The following is a 10145-nucleotide window of genomic DNA, read 5'->3' on the forward strand; positions in this document are numbered from 1 at the left end:
CCAAACTTCAGACAGTCAACTGATTAGGGAGTGATTCAGTTAAGCACGATGCTATTCTTTGCTTCTTGATTCCAGGTTGTTGGGTAGCATTGCCACAAGACAAAATAAATGTTATGTTTTAGCCTAGAGTAAGCTGTAGTAATGGAGTAAAGTGATTCTATGAAAATCGCCCTATGCTGAGAGAAAGAACCAAGAGCCTAAATTTCTGATGAGACATGCCCCAGCCACTCCTCTGAGGAAGTGATAGCTTGAAAGCCAGATCCCACTGGGAGACATAACATTTGGGAGTATCACAGCCATTTCTATGGGAACTGGCTGTGATATCATAAAACAAAAGGCGATGATTTCTGTACAAGATCAGGCACAAAGAACAGGGGAGAGGCTGGGTTGCAGAAAGCAGCCCTTCACTCTCATACAAATGTCTTAGAGAACAATATAGGGATTACAGGAAATCATAAGCCAAGTAAACTGCTTTTTGGATAAGTATTTTCCGCTTACAAGCTGCCCCAAGGCAAAAGTTGCTCTTTAAACAGAATTTGATTTTAAGGGCAAATTTACAATTATAATTAGCTACAAGAGCAGCCAAACCCAGAGGGAGGCCTGCATTCAGGCCGTAAGTACAGTTCCTCATGGTCTGGCAACAACACCATGGTAGCATATTCCAGACCCCCCCCCTTGTCACCTCCCCTTAAGTAACGCCCTCCAGACAGCTCACAGTAGTGCTGACAGAGGGACTCCTGTGCTCCTAGAAGAGAGTGGAGCTGGGGACACAGGCTGGAAACAAGTATACAAATAAATAAAGCAGTTTAAAGCTGATCACAGAGGTGACTAAGCTCTCAAAGAAACTAGCAGCAAAGAGTAACCTGAAAAGCTACAGGACTGAACCCCTGTGTTTTCCCTTCCCCCAGCTCCTGTTTTAGCTTTGCCTGAAGTCTCTTTAAGTCAATTTATACACATAGCACTTCAAACTGGAAGGGAAAAAAAATTTAAAAAAATAAGGAAACAAACCCCAATCAATAAAGCACAATAAAGCAGCCCTGAGAGACTTGTGGAGGAATCAATTCCAAGAAGACAACATAATCTAAGCCCAAGATGTGCCAAACTCTACCTTAAAGGAGGACTTTGCAGAGTATGAGATGATGCAGTAGCCCAGTACATATATTCAGCAGGAGCCAGAAAGTGGGATAAAGGTTAAAGGTTAAATAAGCTGGTGGCACTGGCACCAGGGACTTCAGCACCACAAGAACAAAATGGATATAGGCATTCTACAGAGCAGGGATTTTGCTTGGTTACATTCTGCTATCACCTCTCCCCAAAATATCACAGGTTTTAGGATGTAATATAATCAAAACCCAGAAACAACTGGACAGTAAAACCAGAGCTTTCTTCCTGTAAGCTATAAATTAGCACAAGGTAGAATGGGAAATTGAGTAGTTTGACCACATCACCTAAGTGGGCTGACAACTCAGAGAGTTCAAATACATAAAAAAACTAACTTCTAAGACCATACAGCTGTCCTCAGGTAACTACAGGTAATGCAGTTACTACCTGCAGATTTGGACAAAAGCTTCCTCCCTCACTCCATAAAGTGGATGGTGTGTGTGTGTGTTGGGGGGTGTTAAGCTGGTGTTATGAGTGGAAATAAAGTAAAAGATTTTCCTCCTTTCCTTAAACAGAAGCCAAGCACCCAGACAAATATAAAGTCAGGCTAGTGGATATGCTATGCCACAGGAAGCTGAATAGCTTCACTTGGAGCAGTGGTGGGTGAACCGTGGGGCACGGGTGGTAAACAAGCAATGGTGGTAAAAGTGATGCTTTCTGTAGTGGTCACATTAAATACTGAAAAAGCCCTATCAGGCTCCAAATTCTGCAAGAACTCGTCCTCTAGCCAGTGCTTTCAGAGTACAGAGGTCTAAACTGTACAACTCAAGTACAAAGACTGAGTGATCTATGGCTTTCCCTATTAGGATGGAAGTAGGTATGAACGCCTACCTGGGTTCTAGCAGTACACAAGAACACTCTACCTGAAGTCAAAGCACCAGCCCTACAGTTTACCTTACCTAGAGATGTTGTTAAGACATGATGCACTGTCATTACACTAAGATCAATACTGTTCAAATAATTATCGGCCAAACTTCAGAAAACCTATCCCCCCACTGACAAGAAAATCTGGATAGTGGGATCTGCCTTGGAATAGATTTTTTCCTATGATAATTCAGCAAAGCTACACAAAACATATACCCTAGAAGGGGCAGGAAAATCAGTCTCATATCACCTAGTCACAGCATTAGCTTCTCTATTGAAGAAGATTTCTTCTTTTTTTTCTCCATGTTAGAATCAGAGTTCTCTTGTTAGCAATGTATCTTTGCAAAGACTAGAAAGGACACCCACCACAATAGACAAGATTTAAAACAAAACCTTTTTTTTTTTCATATGTAGAGGAAAAGCTACATAAGTAAGACAGCCAGCCCCAGTATCTCTGTGATGCAGATGACATTGGGATAATACAGAATATAGGCCACGAAGTCCTGCCTGGCTACATCTGGTAAGCTCCACAAAAGCGGCTGTTTTGTAACAGAGCAGTCTGACACTTGGAAGTTAGTTATTGGTATCTAAAGGCCTCCCCGTAGTGTTCATATTACATATGCAAGACTCATCCCTTGGCAGAATCTAATATTTATTTTTTCCATTCTTGAAAATAAAGTTATGTCAACAGTACAAAGCCTGTGGTGCCATCTTCCTCCTCTCTGCTTACCACATGCAGTGCCCAGCACAGCACTGGACAGAGTCAAGGATTTGCCCTTGCAATGAAAAGGACCATAACAGCTATAAGGCCAGCCCTAGGGATGTGCGTGCTGTCATGAGTACAGGTTTGGACATATCTGCCTAGGCTCTAGGTCAGTGAAGGTACAAATCTAGCATTTAGCATGTCTTCAAACAGCCCATAGACATTAAACATATCCTGTGTAGTATATGAAAATAAGGTATATAATATTTCACATCAAGTAATGCAGAATTTATACAGGAATGCTACACAGTTACCAAAAAAGCATTCAAGATACAGAGGAACATAAATTGCACAGCTGAAGTCATCAAGCCATATTTTTAGCTGCAAACTTGTTAAACCTACATTCACTTGCCTCCACAAAAATATTTAATTCTCTTTGATTAGCAAATCTATCTTAAATGAGGTTCAGTCCTACACAAATATAAAATGTGTTTTTTGTTGTTGTTGTTGCTTTTTTTTTTTTTTTTTTTTTTTTTTTTGTAAGCACTGAAACTTGTTTGCATTTCAGCACATCAGTATAACTATAGGACAACTTTAATGAAAGGCTTGGCTCTTCCAGATTATTTGGCCACTGTGTTGGTTTTGCTGGCCCACATAAATTTATCTTAAAAAAATAAGGCAAACCAGGGATCCATAGGTAATCTAAGAAGCACAACATTCATGCTTGTTTATATCAGTATTTGCAGCTAGTACATATCCATGATTTATTTGCAAACAAATTAATTAATGTTTCAGCAGCTCTTTGTAGCCAGTCTGTGATCTAGTTTAAATAGAGATGACACTTTTTTTTTTTTTTACTTCCACACGTGCAATTTCGAGTAATCATAGATTATATTCTTACTATCAGTCCAAATGATAAAAGAGTAGTGAATCCTGAAACAGCATAGCTGACTTTATAAGATCAGTGTGCTTCCACATATTCAGTTATTCCCTAATGCCATCTTTCCTGTGTTATCTTTTAATTAAGGCTGCATAATGCTGGTTTATAAACAAATCTAAGTAAGATCAAAAACTGACATATTTTAAATGTTTTTCATTCTCTAGTTTGTGGTCTCTTGGGGGTGTTATTCTAAAATGTACATCTCTGTATGAAATGACTTTTTTATTTCATTGTGTATAATGAAAAGAAATCTTTGAATATTGTTCTGTAACCTGACAATGAACAAACAAATGAAAGAACAAATGGTGGGTAGCATAAAAGATAAGCTTAGTATACAGTAGGTAGATCACTACAGAAAACATTAGTATACTTCATGATTTTATTTCTCTTGTTTAAAAAACAAAACAAAACAAAACAAAAAATGACAAGGTACAAAATCTCCAAAGCCTCGCTAGGCTAAATTTCCTCCTTCTTCTTTGAACAGACTACACAGATTTTGTTGACTAATTGAGATCAATCCCAGTTGTAAATCACCTTGCTATCCTACAGCTTTAATTAAGCTACCAGAGGGAGTTGTTTATCAATTAACACTTGTTACAAATTATTAGTAATTATATGGACTTTGCGTATATACTTCAGCCAGTAAAGACCGAGCCATACTTCTAGATAGAAATTAATTTGGAAATAATGTGTAATATTTCTCTCACAAAAAAACAATCAGCACAAAAAATACGGAAATGAGATTGGTACAGGAAGACCTACAGTAATCCGTGGTGTTACTACTAACTAAATGTAACAAATTTTAACATATCTTGTGCATAAAAGTAGGCAATTACACTACTTGAATGAAGTTAGTCAAACTTTTAAAACAATGGTAGCTTTCTTTAATGGGTTGCGTGCTTGAGTAACAAACATCTTAAATAAGAAACATTAGGTAAAAGTAGATAATGTATTCAAACATTAAAGCTACCTATTGCTCTGTGCAGTACATTCTGTGATAATTTTAATTGGCTTAATTGAGATGCACAAGTCTGATTAATGTTTAATTCCTTTATATTAAAAAAGAGAGAGTCAAGTAGTTCGACATTTCTTCAATTATGTTAGATCTTTCTAGACTTCAAAGGAATGTTACAGTAGACAGCCAGATACTGGATGAACTGATTAAAGAATAAAGACTGCTCATTATAATCTAAGAGTGCAAAATTGGTTTGTGTTGCCTTTGAAAGCTGAAATTAAGAGCAGTTGAGCTAAAATTAAAGTTACAGTAATTAACCCAATTTATAGCCATCTTTGCTTACCTGATTGACTAAGATTAGTCATTTGAAATGATCCACTAGATTCACCGGTTCATTTATAATTCATTTTATGACCAACAAGATATATTTTTCCCTACTGAAACATTCATATGAGACACAGATTTAGTGCCTCTACTTAATTTGTTTTTAATGATTTAGGATAGAACCTTACTAATTCACATTGATGAGTAGAGAGTCTGTTCAAAATCAATTATTTTTTTTTTCATTTTAGAGCATACAAGTGTACAAGAAGTAAAAGATGACAAAATACCTTGAAATAACAGAGGTGTTGCATTATAAAAATAGGTACCTTACAGTAAATTTTCTATCAGTACCACAGTTGCTCTTTGCTAATTCAGTGTACTGTCAAGCAGAAAGGGACATCAGTTTTTCATTTATCCACACACATGAAAACTACTAGGCAAGGAAGGGGTAACTGAACTTTCACTGTAACATTAAAGGAAGCAGCAGCAAAGTCTCTTTCTTTAGAGCTAGACTGAATTGGCAGGACCTTAAGTTTCTCTCTATTGCCAATAAACACCAAACCTACTGATTTTAGATCTTCCTTTTTGACCAGAATAGCAATGCAGAAAGCAGAGGCACTGTGCTTGACTGAAGTTAGACTAACTGAGGTCTAAATTATTTGCTGTCTGTAATATTTCATTAAGAGGAAGAGAATAGAAGAACCTAACAATTTTTATAATAATGAAGTGGCTTATGAACAGAGCTACATGTAAGTTGTTCACAGAAAACAGAATATGAGCACTAAAAAAGAAGTCAGAAAAGTGAAGAGAGACCTGTTTAGCCAACTGAAATCAGCTGGGTGCTACAGAATGAGATAATCATGCTAATGATTTGATCAAGACTGCTATACACTTGGGCTTACATGACAGCCCTGCACACAGCAACAGGCATTTGAGCTAAATGAAAACACCCCCGTACTAACCAACAAGGTCTGCAAAATCAGAAGTGGTAATAGAGGAATAGATGCTTTTCATATGCAAACATTATAGTGGCTAAGGGCATGCCACAATGAAGTCAAGCCGTTGAATACATTTTTTTTTTGACAATATCTGTTAAATGCAGCTGAACATGAAAAGATATCAACAGCAGACAGTTTCTCATCTGACGAAAATTCTGAGTGCTATTGACATTAGTTGAAGCAACAATCGTTTTCATGTTCCTAGAAGACTATGCCCAGCTGTTTATAGCATCCCACTAGTATGTTGTTAGCAATTTAATTGTAGAGACGTGTTGCACTGTAACTGCCTATTCACCACAGAGAAGAGGGATTTTGTTTTTCCCCTTTTCCACATTAAAGCAGAAGCTTATCACTCAGATACTGAAGTGGAGTCTTTCTGTAATACTGTATCACCACTTTCTCTGGACTATAGGATTTATAATTAAGAAAAATTAAAAGCAAAAAATCATAGTGTAAAACCTGCAACTATTGACACTGCCATTACAAATACTTAATTGAGTTTGTACAGGAATGCAAGTGCCAGCTAATATAACTACTTAAAAGAAAGAAACCTTCTTTTCTGTAGGATAATGAATCAGTACTGAGGCAGACTGACAGGCCTTAACTATTGCAACAAAAAGACAACAGGACATGATTACTGAAATGAGATGATCAGTACACCGGAGCTAGAAGGAAGTACTTTTGACAGAAAAATTACTCCAGGCAGACTGGAAAAAAAAAAAAAAAAAAAAAAAAAAAAAAAAAAAAGAGAGAGAGAGAGAGAGAGAGAGAGAACTTTGTCTTCTTTTCTGTGTCAGTCTATTGCAGCGCTGAATGAGGAAGAAAACATCAACTTCAGATACTAGCTGCTTCTGCTGGAACACTGTCTACCACATAACTGCATAGTGCTTTAATCCTTGCCTGGAAAGTCTGGCAACTACCTATTCACATTTCCACTGCTTGTTACAGCAGTGATGTAACATACAATTCCACCACCTACTGTTACAAAAGCATCCTCCTTCTATGGTATCTCACAGAAAACGGGCACTTCTCCATACTTAGGGCTCTTCTTGCAAGTTAAGGTAACATGATTTCCTGCCTTTCTTCCAATAACATGGTTATTTTACCACCTCACTTGGGAGACAAGTAAATTCCTCACACACATAGTGATCAGGTAGTAAATCATATACCTTTATAGATGTAACATGGAACACAAAGACTTCTCTTATCTGGTTATATTTTAACCCTGCACTGTGTAGTTCTGCAAATGGAACCTAGAAAGGTTCTGAAAGCCTGTTCTTGTAATGGCCTCTGTATATGAGAGGAGAAGATTCTTCTTAGATCTTAATAAAGTGCTCCTATGGCACTTGTAATACCTCATTAGATCACATGGCCATGACAGGATTTATAATTTTGCATAATATTCATATTTCATTGGATGGACTGTGTGATCTAAGTACAGAAATCCACATTCTTGCCCCATCAACCTCCTCTGCTGAGGCAATCCCTCCTTACCTTTGTGTGACAAGAGCAATCTGGCCTTCACCATGACACCTGGCTTCAGATCCAAGTAGCACAGTGCTCACATGAGATCTCTGCGTACCAGGCAATAGCAAAATAAGCGTTGGCTAATCCAGAGAAGGCATTCGCCTCTCTGCAACAGTGCTGCAGCTTGTCTTTATGAGATTTCTCATGATGTCTTTTGGACATAAGTCAGAACATGAAGATAAAAAGGATTTAATTGCCAATTGCAATTAAATATTTTACATTCTTATTCCTAAATCCTGAGCATCAGTGTATCTTCTTAAAGAGATAGTATCTTTCATCCTAGAGCCAGCTATAAATATATATATATAAACACATATATATATGTATGTATATATATATATATATATTTTTTTTTTTGATGGGAGATATCTAATACATTTTTAAAGCACTGGGAATACTTTGGAAGGTAAGATGCTATTTAATAAGTAAGCTCATCAGCCTCTGCCCTTGTTTGTCAGTACCTGATCTGCCAAATTACATGTAAGAATGAAAGCAGCAGACAAACTTTCAATACCATCCTATCTATTCTATATGTTCAGCAGATAATGGGAAGTGCTTGTAGCCATAGGAATGCTCACTTGGTTATATGGTATAGAACAAGCAGCCTAGGGTACAACTCATCCACCTGTGGCAGGGAGCTCTAGCAGATTTCACATTTAATTGTGAAGTTTTCTTATTTGCTCAAAAGTATTTCTGAACTACACAGTACCTGTGAATTTTCATTGCTTGCTGAATCTGACAAAATGCTTGGTATCATATCTCTCTCTCACTCATCTTGAACAGATCTTGTTAGTGCAGATTAGAGCTTGTTAAAGATTAATTCTTAAAGCATCTTCAAGCTTTCTTTTCCAACAAAGGAAACATCAATTATAAGCTCACACATAAACTTTGCCCCTATCTTGAATACTTGCTGCCCTTTATAAATCTTAGATTTCTTCCCCTTGTGTGTGTTCAAAGGAGTGATTTTATTGCCTCCAGGGGTTGTTAAACTGATTGCAATACCACGTATTTAGAGCAGTTCAGTGGGAATTAAGCTGGTTCAATGCTGTCAGACCTAGAATATAGCTGTCAAATAGCATTACAAGTAAAACACCCTTTATAAGAAATAATGACCAAATTTCAATCTTTTTTTTTTTTTTTTTTTTTACCAGCAGTACTACAGATTTTGATTGCCAATGAAAAATACAATATTTTGCACATTACAGTAGCTATGCTTTAGTTAAATTGTAGAGTAAAGGGTGTTTCAGTCTTTCAATTTATCTTATTTTTAGGTGATACAATTTGATCACAAAAATGTCTCAGACCTACCTTGGGTTCAAAGCAGCAATGTTTTGCTAAACATTTTGCAATGTTTTGCTAAAGCAGTCATGCTTTAGCCTCCTCACACTCCTGTTTAAAAAATTAATTAAAAATTCATTAGTCATATTTCCAAAATGTTAGTCATACAGAAATTAAAACAGCCAATTTGGCTTAGAGCTCCCTTACGCTGTGACAACATAATGTTCTGGATATCCACAACTTCACACTATAATACTACCCACTAGGTACTGCTATTTTTCTGATTCTGAGTAGTTGTTTTTTTTAATGACAGCATTACATATAAAATTATTACATATCTTATGATTTCTTTTGCAGATACAAATATTTGTCACTTAAACAAGGAATTAACATGCAGTAAATATTCTAATACTTAAATACTAGCTATTCCTATTCTTATATGTAAATATTTACTATTCTGACACTTAAATCATCAGGTGATAATACATCATCTAAAAAGTGTGTGTGTTCATTTTTATAGAGCTAAAAACATGAAATTTTCATAAACAATTGGACTTTAAATCCTAAGAGAATTATCTAGACAAAACTTCAGTTTCATTTATTGAGATAAGATGGGGTTCAAAGTAACATGTCTGAAAACTTGGTTTTGATAAAGCAGGAGATATTTCAAAATGCCTGCAATGGTTTTGGGGCACAGTTGCAAACAGAACAAATATTTCAAGATTTTGTCAATGAAGGATAGATGATATGCAAAAAAAAAGATTAAGGAAAGTCTAATCCTTCAAAAAGGCATTTTAAAACTAAGCATGGAATACAGTTCCTTGGAAACCAATGATGAAAAAATAAATGGAGTGAAGACAAAACACAATCCAAACTTCAAAGCAAAATAAGACTAAGTACATGGAAGCCAAACTACACTTGGTATTGTATTCAAAGGAGGCACCTGTTGACAGCAGTGAAAGCCCCAGCACATACATAATTAGTGCAGTATGCTTTAAACAATATTAACATTTTGACAGAAACATACAAAAAAATACTATTAAAAGTAAATAAAGAGGAGTGTTAGAATTGTCTCAACTGAACTCTACAAAATATTTTACAACTCTGAAATAAGCAATCAGAGGACAGATGGCATGCATCTTTTTGTTTACCACCTTCAAACTTGTGCCTGACTTTTACATTTTGTGAACTTCTTGTCCCACTTTTTATTATACCACTATGAACAAAAGAAACCAAATTAATAAGTACCTGAGGAATAGCTAAAACTTGCACACAACTGAGAGTGGGGTTTCAAGTACACATATACATGTAGAAGACAAACATGACAAGACTGAGGAGCCACCTCTAATCTGACAGACTGTATAAAATCTGAACATTTAATTATCTGACCTGATG

The sequence above is a fragment of the Aythya fuligula genome, chromosome 8, assembly GCF_009819795.1.
Source record: "Aythya fuligula isolate bAytFul2 chromosome 8, bAytFul2.pri, whole genome shotgun sequence".
In the NCBI taxonomy this organism is placed as follows: domain Eukaryota; kingdom Metazoa; phylum Chordata; class Aves; order Anseriformes; family Anatidae; genus Aythya; species Aythya fuligula.